This window comes from Microcebus murinus, chromosome 5, assembly GCF_040939455.1.
Source record: "Microcebus murinus isolate Inina chromosome 5, M.murinus_Inina_mat1.0, whole genome shotgun sequence".
Lineage (NCBI taxonomy): Eukaryota > Metazoa > Chordata > Mammalia > Primates > Cheirogaleidae > Microcebus > Microcebus murinus.
In genome coordinates this window covers 106,867,795-106,879,079 of record NC_134108.1, presented here as the reverse complement: position 1 = coordinate 106,879,079, position 11,285 = coordinate 106,867,795, and the positions used below count along the sequence as shown (strand labels likewise).

At 49.0% G+C, this 11,285-nt stretch overlaps 1 long non-coding RNA gene and 1 other non-coding gene across 2 annotated transcripts; one reads left to right on the top strand and one right to left on the bottom strand.

Annotated features, from left to right (window-relative positions):
• Positions 1 to 6,759: 6,759 nt before the first annotated feature.
• LOC142871176 (U4 spliceosomal RNA) lies at positions 6,760 to 6,898 on the bottom strand. Its single transcript, XR_012919443.1, has one exon. It is a non-coding gene; the product is annotated as a U4 spliceosomal RNA (small nuclear RNA).
• A 740-nt stretch (positions 6,899 to 7,638) lies between these two features.
• On the top strand, positions 7,639 to 10,137 carry LOC142870904 (uncharacterized). Its single transcript, XR_012919228.1, has 2 exons — positions 7,639 to 7,928; positions 9,853 to 10,137. It is a non-coding gene; the product is annotated as an uncharacterized LOC142870904 (long non-coding RNA).
• Positions 10,138 to 11,285: the final 1,148 nt, after the last annotated feature.

Sequence of the window (11,285 nt, the reverse complement as noted above, 5' to 3'; positions counted from 1 at the left end):
AGGATTTTGAATGTTTCCACCACAAAGAAATGACAAATATTTGAGGTGATGGATATGCTGATTTCCCTGATTTGATCATTACGCGATGTGTACACGTATAGAATCATCATCACATTCTACCCCATAAATACATGCAATTATGATGTGTCAGTTGAAAATAAAAATCGTTTAAAAGTAATAACCAAATAATAAGAAATGGCTTTTTTTTTTTTTTTTGAGACAGAGTCTCACTTGTTGCCCAGGCTACAGTGAGTGCTGTGGAGTCAGCCTAGCTCACAGCAACCTCAAACTCCTGGGCTCAGGGAATCCTCCTGCCTCAGCCTCCCGAGTAGCTGGGACTAACAGGCATGCGCCACCATGCCCGGCTCATTTTTTCTATATATATTAGTTGGCCAATTAATTTCTTTCTATTTATAGTAGAGACGGCGTCTCGCTCTTGCTCAGGCTGGTTTCGAACTCCTGACCTTGAGCAATCCGCCTGTCTCGGCCTCCCAGAGAGCTAGGATTACAGGCGTGAGCCACCGTGCCCGGCCAGAAATGGCTTTTGATGTACATTGAAGACATGCTGTGCAGCCACTATGCTGATGGGGGCAGTCAACTTTAACATTTCTGTCATTCTTGGGGCATGTGGGAAAATCTGAATGTTCACTGGACATTAGCTGATATTATGGAATCGTTTTTCTTAGGTGTGATAAGGACACTGTCATCACACAGGAGAATAGCCTTCTTTTTAGGAGATGCATGACACATTTAGAGGTGAAGTATGATTGATGTATGAAAGTAAGTATGAAAGTAAGTTGATTTCCACAACTTACTTTCAAATATAAGCAGTAAGCAAAAAGAAAAACAAACAAAAAGTGTGTGGGGAGAGAGAAAATGGCAAATATGACAAAATGTTAGCAATTGTAGCAATTAAGTATGTAAGTGGAGTGGAGGGTACATGGGTGTTCATTTTTTTTTTGAGACAGAGTCTCACTCTGTCACCCGGGCTAGAGTGAGTGCCGTGGCGTCAGCCTAGCTCACAGCAACCTCAAACCCCTGGGCTCAAGCAATCCTCCTGCCTCAGCCTCCCAAGTAGCTGGGACTACAGGCATGCACCACCATGCCCGGCTAATTTTTTTCTATATATTTTTAGTTGGCCAATTAATTTCTTTCTATTTTTAGTACAGACGGGGTCTCGCTCTTGCTCAGTCTATTCTCGAACTCCTGAGCTCAAACTATCTACCCGCCTCGGCCTCCCAGAGTGCTCGGATTACAGGCCTGAGCTGCTGCGCCCAGCCCAACTTTTCTGTATGTCTAAAATTTGTTATGATGAAAAGTTACAGGACATTTTTGAAAAAATATCAAGTCTGTCACCTAGGTATTTTCTCTCTGAAATTGGCAAAAACTGAATATGGTAATCAGGAAAAATTATTAACCTACTCGAGAAAAACTGGGACCACAAAGTAGCCAACTAATCAGATATCTGTCAGAGGTGAGAAAATCGCAGGAAAACCAGCCAACTTCTTGTTTTGTTCTGTTTGTTTTTTGTTTTGTTTTTTGAGACCGGGTCTCGCTCTGTCACCCTGGGTAGAGTGAAGTGATGCCATCGTAACTCATGACGATCCTCCTACCTCAGCGTCCGGAGTGGCTGGGACTACAGGTGTGCACCACCATGCCTGGCTTTCACCAGGTCAGGATTATTTTTTCTATTTTTTGGTAGAGATGGGGTCTTTTTTTTTTTTTTTTTTTTTGAGACAGAGTCTGACTCTGTTGCCTGGACTAGAGAGCCGTGGTGTCAGCCTAGCTCACAGCAACCTCAATCTCCTGGGCTCAAGCGATCCTCCTGCCTCAGCCTCCCAGGTAGCTGGTACTACAGGCACGCGCCACCATGCCCAGCTAATTTTTTCTATATATATTTTAGTTGGCCAATTAATTTCTCTCTATTTTTAGTAGAGACGGTGTCTTGCTCTTTCTCAGTCTGGTCTTGAACTCCTGACCTTGAGCAATCCACCCACCTCAGCCTCCCAGAGTGCTAGGATTACAGGCATGAGCCACCGCGCCCGGCCAGAGATGGGGTCTTGCTCTTGCTCAGGCTGGTCTCAAACTCCTGACCTCAAGTGATCCTCCTGCCTCAGAAGTGCTAGTGTTACAGGTGTGAGCCATCGTGCCTGGCGCCAACTTCAACAATTGACTGGCAGAAGCCTTAAACCAATAACCTTTTTCTAGAATGTTGTAAGGAATGTTTGAGACCATATCAAAGAAAGCACAGGCTGGGTCAGGCACATACACATGCAGTAGATTTTTATTCTTTGAAGTAGTTAATGTTCTATAAAGTTGCCGTGAACACTGAATTAGTGGGTACTGAACCATTGCTCCTGGGAGAAATACAGGGTTAGGTTCCTCCAGCCTCTAGTGCCATCATTTTTGTCAACTAAGCAATTCATAATCTTATTGTATGTATGTTTCTGTTTAAAGACCCCTAATGTAATGCATATTGTTGACTCATTAACACTGAACTCACGTCGGACAGTGCCAAGTGCTGGCTCACGGCCTCCCAGCTGGAGAGGACACCCTGCAGCCTCCTTTGCAGCCAGGTGTAGCCATGTGACTGCGTTCTGGCCGCTGGGATGCGAGCAGAAGCGGTATGTACCACGTCAGGGCCAGGCCAAGCTCCTGAAAGGATCTGGTGTGCAGTCCTTTGTGTCTTTTTGTGTCTGTCCTGCTTCTCGCTGGCAGGGATGCAGACATGGTGGTAGGTAGGAACTGGAGCAGCCACCATGGGCCCAGAGTCGGAGGCTGTGTGTTGAGGGTGCTGGATCTCTGAAAAGCTCACCCCTAGTTGTAAAAGAGAAGTCAAATCATGCGAAAGAGATGTTAACTTCTTCTTCTTTTTTAAAATATTTATTCCTTTTTTTTCCTTTATTTTTTCCCAGAAGTATCTTATCAACCAAGAGATGCTAACTTCTATCTTTTATTTAAGGCACCACTACATTTCTGTTTCATTGTCTGAAACCCATCCCTATGACACACACAGGCACATGCATATATGTAATATGTGTTTTATATGTATATGTGTGTTCACACACACAGGCCCCAGACTACACTGTAAATTATATTTATGACTTTAGATTGTGGTAAAAAAAAAAAAAATAGAGAAACTGCCTGCCCTTAAAAGATGTTTTAAGCAGGTGAGTGAGCAATGTGATCAGGTTTGTGTTCCCAAGCCAAAAAAAATCTTAAAGATTTTTTACTCCTTCTTCCTGTAGATGGGAAACTGAGGCCCATTGAGGTTAAGCAACTGATTCAAGGTCAAGAGCTGGACCTTGAACCCTGATTTCTGAATCCATCCAACACCCTTCAGTGTTATTTATCTTGCTCTTTCAGTCCTCAAATACTTTCTATAACACTTTATTCCCTCAATTTTCTATTTAATTTAATTCAATCCAGCAAACTTTTACTGTGAACCTATTATATACTAGGTTATAAAGATATAGCTTCCTATGAAGGGGGGAATGAATTGAGGGAAAACTTTCAGCCTCTATCACAATGTGTAAACCTGAAAAACTTTTACAAAATGGCCCTCTTATTATAAGAGTATTGTGTCTGTACTTTAGTCTATTCCATTCTATTTCACTTTCATTTTTCATTTCTTATAAATGCTGGTCTTGACCTGTTAAACTGATTTCCCAATACTCCAACAGATTACAGCCCTCACCTTGAAAAGCTCTGCCCCAGAGCAAAGTGCAAACACCTTGGCACAGCAAGGGGGCTGCTTGGGGCCAGGGCTGCTGCGCCTCTCCAGCCGCTCCCCAGCTGCTACCCACTAGGCGTGAGCTCCCACGCACACCACCCTGCTCCTGCTGCCTGTCATTGCTCGCCGTTCCTCCACCTGGAGTCCCTTCCCCGGACTCTTGCCCTACCCTCTACCCCCCAATCATTGGCCCAACAGATTGCCTTCATTTCTCAAAGCCCAACTTGTGTGTCACCTGCCCAAGACTTTCTTACTCGTAAGTTACCTGTGAAGAGTTGATCTACCCCTTGGCACCCCTCTGGACCCTTTATTATCTCACACGCAACTAACATACTTAGCTATCTCCTTCCTCTCCTAGCCTGTGAGCTCCTCCAGGGCAGGAAAGCCGGCCTCGCCCGTCTTTGTATCAGCAACAGGTTGCTAATGTCCCTGCCCCAAAGTCCAGGTCCCATGCATGTTTGCCAAATTGACCAGAGGGTGGGAGATTTCTTTTGAAGGAGGAGCCACCTGCCCTGATTCCCCAAGGCGGAGTGGCTTCTACCTCTGCTTCGCTCCCATAATGCTCTCCTCGGGCCCCACACTGCCGCGCTGATGAACGCAGAGGCCCTGGAGCCAGGCTGCCTGGCCTCAGATCCCAGCAATTCCACCGTAAGTGTGACTCTAGGAATAAACGACTTAACCTCCCAGGTCTCAGCTTCCTCGTCTGTAAAATTGCAGAAACAATATAATTCACTTCACGGCGTTGTCATGAGAATGAAGTTAGTTCATTCAAGCCAAGCATCTGGAGCAGCACCCAGTAAACCCCCGGTGAGGTGAGCGGTAGTTAGCATGGTCTACCCACGTGGTTCTCCCCGCTAAACTTTACACACCTGGAGGGAAGCTTTATCTCTCCCCCAGAGCAACCTCAAATTCCTGGTTTCAAGTTATCCTCCTGCCTCAGCTTCCCAAATAGCTGGGACTATATGCACATGCCACCACCCCTGGCTTTTTTTTTTTTTTTAATTTTGTAGAGACGGGGTCTTGCTATATTGCATAGGCTGATCTTGAACTCCTCACCTCAGCAATCCTCCTGCCTTGGCCTCCCAAAGTGCTGGGATTACAGGTGTGAGCCACCACACCCAGCTCCAGTCACTGGCTTTCTGACTGTTTTTTGAACACACCAGACTTTTTCCACCTGCTTGGAACTTTATATGCAATTTTCCCTTTGCTAATGTCCTTTTCTCCCATTTTCACAGTCCTGTTAAGCGTCACCTCCCCAGAGAGACAGATTTTTGTCCAAAGGCGTCCTGGTTGCCCCCTCCATCGGGTTCTGGGCCTATTCCTGAACCAGTCAATCACAAGAGCATGGAATTACTAGGACTAGCAAAGTTTCATTATCCGGGACCAAACTCTCTATTATATTACCTTGTTTTATTTTCTTCATAGTGCCTGTCACTAGCCAAAATTATTACACAGATGTATGTTCACTTGCTTATTTATTTGCCTATCTTCCCACCTTAGAAAGTAAGTTCATCTTACTTTCTAAGTAAGTAAGGAAGAGCAGGAATTCATCTATTTCCTTCTCCCCTGTCACTCCAACATCTAGAACAAGGCCTGATATATTGTATGTGCTCAACAAACATTGGCTGAATGAATCACTGACAAATAGAGATAATCCAGCACTTGGACTTACTCTCTTAACTGATTTTTTTTTTTTTTTAAAGAGATCAGGTCTCACTATGTTGCCCAGACTGGTCTTGAACTCCTGGCCTCAAGTGATCCCACCACCTCAGCCTCCCAAAGTGCTGAGATTATAGGCAGGAGCCACCATGCCCAGCTCTCTTACCTGATTTATTGCATAAAGCTCTAATTACTTCCTTGCGTGCTCCCTTCTTGAATCAGGGCCAAGACCATATCTTCTTTTTTATTTTTGCCTCACTTAGCACAATGCCTGGTGTATAGTTGACGAGCCATGCATACTGATGAATGAATAAATGAAAGTAAGAAAGAAGGTGTGATGCTTGTGTTTAGGAAACATAGGTGTGTGTGTTCCAGGCTATCAGAAGGTGGAGAAGGAGGGTGGTTACTGTACAAAGGTTATCAAATGCTGAGTAAAATAATCTCAATCAGGCCAGAAAATGCATAAGATCTTGGATCAAAGGGTAGGGCAAGTGGGGTTGGGCTGAGGTCAGGATAGCTGGCAGGAGGCTTTGCCTGGAAAGATGCAGGGAGCTAGGAAATACTTGGAAAGAAGCTGAAAAATCTCTAATTTGCTGAATCAATACGACTTCAAGTTGCTTGGGCTCTTTATTTTTTATTTATTTATTTAGAGACAGAGTCTCACTCTGTTGTCTGGACTAGAGTGCCATGGCATCAGCCTAGCTCACAGCAACCTCAAACTCCTGGGCTCAAGTGATCCTCCTGCCTCAGCTTCTCGAGTAGCTGGGACCACAGGTGCTTGCCACCATGACCGGCTAATTTTTTCTATTTTTAGTAGAGACAGCTAATTTTTTCCATTTTTAAAAATTTATTTTATTTTTTATTTTTTTTGCGACAGAGTCTTGCTTTGTTGCCCAGGCTAGAGTGAGTGCCTTGGCGTCAGCCTAGCTCACAGCAACCTCAAACTCCTGAGCTCAAGCGATCCTCCTGCCTCAGCCCCCCCCCCCCCCCACAGTAGCTGGGACTACAGGCATGCGCCACCATGCCCGGCTGATTTTTTCTATATATATTAGTTGGCCAATTAATTTCTTTCTATTTATAGTAGAGATGGGGTCTCGCTCTTGCTCAGGCTGGTTTCGAACTCCTGACCTGGAGCTATCCGCCCGCCTTGGCCTCCCAGAGTGCTAAGACTACAGGTGTGAGCCACCAAGCCCAGACTCCATTTTTTTTTTTTTTAGTAGAGATGGGGCCTTGCTCTCATTCAGGCTAGTCTCCAACTCCTGAGCTCAAGCGATCCTCCCACCTCGGCCTTCAAAGGATTATAGGCGCGAGCCACTGCATCTGCCTCTTTTATTATTTTTTAAACTTATTTTTAATTTTTAGTTCAGTCTTTTTAGAGACCACCAAAATTGCTAGTGCTGACTATATTTCAAGTGGTCATTGTGGGATATTGGGAAAAGTTCTCAATTAGCAACAACTGTGCTCAGATGAACCTCACTGGCGACAATACCGCCACTGCACAAAGCTCTGGGGTACTTTGTACAACTTTCTCCCAGTGCCTCAGAAAAGAATCCTTTATTTCTCCCCAAACTCTGTTTGAGAAGCAGGCCGGCTTCCAGTTCCATTTCCAGTCACACCATTTGTAAAACACATCTTGTCAGTGTCACCCTGAGTGAGAGAAAAATCAAATGTCGGTTTTAAATAAGATGCATTCTAGTGTTGGCCCTTGTGGGATGTATTCTGAAGGGCAAAGGTAGTCTTGGTAAAAGGCAGAGGGAGATTCTGAAAATACGTAAAGCCCCCCAAATTTTGAGCTCTTTATATCTGTAATATGTAGGTTATTTCTGACAATCATCAAATAATTGTTTAATTCAGCCTTTTACATATACACAAATGCACAAACACAGATACACAAACATACACACACCCAGACACAACATGCACAAATACACACGTTCACACACGCAAACACATACAGTCACACATGCCTAAAGCCCTTGTTAAAGCGAAATACGGTCAGAAGGTGTTTGTAAAATCTATTTCCCAGGGAACAAAATCATAATTTATTTGTGGAAAATAAAGTGGGCATTTAAATGGGTTTCTCTTTTACTAATAACTGGTGAGGGGCCGAAAGGGACCGGAAGGGAGCCTTCCCTGTGCCCGTCCCGTGTGGGAGCGTCTGAGAGCCAGGGCGCAAGGCAGTCGCAGTGGTGGCCTCAGCGGGGGCTGGCGCGGGGCCCTTTGTGAGACACCCGCGGTGGGCGGTGGGCGCAGTGGCTGGGAGGAAGGCAAAGCGTCCGTCCCTGCCAGCAGGCGGAGGAGCCTGGAGACAGCGGGAAGAGGGCTGCAGGGGCCAGGGTCACTGGCAAGGCCCTGGGGAGCACTTGGGGAGGACGTGATGGGGACGCACAGCCAAGTCCACAGGGCAAAAGCCGTGAACCAGACGGGACATCGGCACACCGCGAACGGGTTGGGGAAGCTGACCTCGGTGGTCAGGAGCCTGACCTCCACGGGACACGGCTGCGGAGGAGACTCGGGTTCCAGGCGCAGCAGCCAGGTGGGAAACTTGGCGAGAAGTTCTCGGTGGTTGGACACCTGAGCGCAGAGGCCGTGGGAAAGGGGAGCCCTTCTCCTCTCTGGGGAAGTTCTGCACCTGCTACTTCCCCTTGACGGTCCTCATCGCCCGCACAGAGCCCCTTCCCTCGGCCCAGGTGGAAGTGACCAGGTGGAAGTGACCCAGAAGAGCTGCAGCCTTAGTAGCGCGGGGGTAGCTGCACCCTCTCAGGCCCCCACTGTCCCCTTTCCTCCCTCCCTGCCAAGGGACAAATTCTCCTCTCTTCCCAGGCTCGGCTTAAAGGCCTCCTCCTCCAGGAAGCCTCCCTGACTCTCCACCCGGCAAGAGCTGGGGGCTCCTCCTGTGGTCCCAGTGCTTTCTCCAGCACCTGCCACACGGGGTCCAGGTGGCCTGAGTGACCAGGCCCCTTGCTGGGCTGGGGCCCCTTGGAGGGCGGGCCGTGTCTGGCCTCCCGGCGCTCCCCAGTTCGCAGCTCAGGCGCTGCGCGCAGCCATACGCGTGCGAGGAAACAAACGGGGCAGGGAGGCCGGGGATCTCCACAAGCTGAAGGCGTCGGGCGGTGACGGCTGCGAGGGTTGCCCTTCGCAGGGACGCCCGTGCTGCCGGAAAGGCTGTTTTCACCCTGGCGAGGCGGCGCTGGGAGGCGAGGTGGCGCTTCCAGCGTCAGCAGCTGGCGCGAGGGACCAGGCCTGGGGGCGGACAGGGACAGGAAGCTGGAATCCGATCCCTGGGTGTCCCCTGCCCCTACCTGGGTCTTCCCGCGCAGGGGTGGGGGAAGGGCGCGGGAAGAGGCGCAAAAGGGGGTAGGAACTTGCCCCTCCCGCCGTACCCTCAGGTGGAACCTGCTGAGGCCGCGTCCATTGGTCCCACGAGTCTTCGTCACGCGCCTGCGACACGCTGCGCGCAGTGGAGTCAACATGGTGCTCACATTTTGGGGGCCGGAGGAGTTCACTATATCCAGCAAGTCAGGCGCTAACGTGTGTTATGAAAAAATACGGCAGGATAAGTGGGATGGGGGTAGGTAGGGGCTGTGGCACGTGGGTCGAGGGGCCTCTCTTATAAGATGACTTTGGGCAGACACCTGAAGGAAGCACGAGAGGGAGCCGGTGGCTATCTGGAGTAAGAACATTCCAGGCCAAAGACACAGCAAGTGCAAAGGCCCTGAGGCTGGAGCATGCTGGGTGTTAGGGGAACCGCAAGGAGGCCAGCATGGCCGGGGCAGAGGGAGGGAGGACAGAGACGTTAGAAAGGAGACCGGAGGCCAGAGGAAGCCCAGCCGCTCCTAGTGATTTCTGCCGTAGCCGGTCCCAAGATGGCGGACGACGCTGGTGCGGCTGGGTCCCCGCAGGACGGGTAGCCGGCCGCGCCCTGAAGAGGCTGCTTGGGTTCCCACTTCCGCCACCGCGGAGTCGCACCGGCCCTGGTGGTTTCCGGTGCAGGAACTGAGGGGCCCTTTGGTGTTCTACCTGCAGGCATGGCTGGCGGACGCCATTTTTGGCCTAGACCGAGCCAGAATTCGAGAAATGGAGTGGATGAGCCAGGCCCTGCTGGCGGTGAACATGGTGGACTCTGGGAACTTAGTCGAAATCACTGTCTTTGGACGGCCCAGCGTCCAGAGCCGTGTGAGAGCCTGCTCCTAGGCCTGGCGTGTTTTTTTTTTTTTTTTTTTTTGAGACAGAGTCTTGCTTTGTTGCCCAGGCTAGAGTGAGTGCCGTGGCGTCAGCCTAGCTCACAGCAACCTCAAACTCCTGGGCTCAAGCAATCCTGCTGCCTCAGCCCCCCCCCCCCCCAGTAGCTGGGACTACAGGCATGCGCCACCGTGCCTGGCTAACTTTTTCTAAATATATCAGTTGGCCAATTATTTTGTTTCTATTTATAGTAGAGACGGGGTCTCTCTCTTGCTCAGGCTGGTTTCGAACTCCTGACCTCAAGCAATTCACCTGCCTCGGCCTCCCAGAGTGCTAGGATTACAGGCATGAGCCACCGCGCCTGGCTGGCCTGGTGTGTTTTCATGGAGAAAATCGTGCCAGAGCTGAGAAGATGAAGCACCTTGAGGAGATCTTGAAGGCCGGTGCATCAGGTTCCCACACTCCCCAGCCTCCTAATGCTTAAGGCAACACAATTGTCAGGAGCATTATGAGAACAGTCCTGTTTCTACTAAAGATGAAGAGAAGCAAGTACCGTGTTCCTATCTCTGCATTCCTTTTTCCTGTGTCTTGATGGATAGTGGTTTATTTTGCAAAAACGATTTGTAGAACTACTCTAAAAAAGAAATGGATTTCTGTTTCGTCCAATGGCAAAGATTTTTGCTCACTTAAAGCAAATTTTTTTATTTTATTTATTTATTTTTTTGAGACAGAGTCTCGCTTTGTTGTCCAGGCTACAGTGAGTACCATGGCATCAGCCTAGCTCACAGCAACCTCAAACTCCTGGCTCAAGCAATCCTGCCTCAGCCTCCCAAGTAGCTGGGACTACAGGCATGCGCCACCATGCCCGGCTAATTTTTTGTACATATATTAGTTGGCCAATTAATTTCTTTCTATTTATAGTAGAGATGGGGTCTCGCTCTTGCTCAGGCTGGTTTCAAACTCCTGACCTCGAGCAATCCACCCGCCTCGGCCTCCCAGAGAGCTAGGATTACAGGCGTGAGCCACTGCGTCCGGCCAATAAAGCAAATTTATAAAGAAAGAAAGAAAGAAAAAAGAGACCAGAGGGATGACAGGGAACTGGGTCACTTAGCACCTAGCATGCCATGGTAAGGAGTTTTACTCTGAGTGTGGTGAGGAGCTCTGGCAGGTTAGGAGCAGAAGAGTAGAGTAGGGACGTCATCTGACTTAGGTTTTGACGACACCCCTCTGGCAGCTGGGTGAAGGATTGACTGTAAAGGGAACAGGGTGCTATCAGGAGACATTCAGGAACTGCTACTGCCAGAGCCTGGACCAGAGATGGTGATGGCTTGAGCCAGGCAGGTGGTGGGGGTGGGGGATGGGTGGTGATGAGAGTGGTGGCATCCAGATTGTGTTGAAGGGTGGGCTCACAGGTTTGTTGAGGGGAAGGATACAGGCTGAGAGAAAGGGAGGGCCCACGGAGGAGTGCTGGGTCTTTGTTCCGAGCAACCGGAAGGGAGGAGGTAGGAAAGACTGGGGCCAGCCAGGTTTATGGGAGGAAATCGGGGTTGGGACGTGTTTTGAGATGGCTGCTAGCCACTGGTATAGAGACGTGACGTGTATTAGTTATCTATCGTTGTGGAGCAATTTATCCCAAAACTTAGCAGCTCAAGACAATGCATTTATTATGGCCCGGGTTCGGTGGGTCAGGAGCCAGCCACAGCTTGCCTGG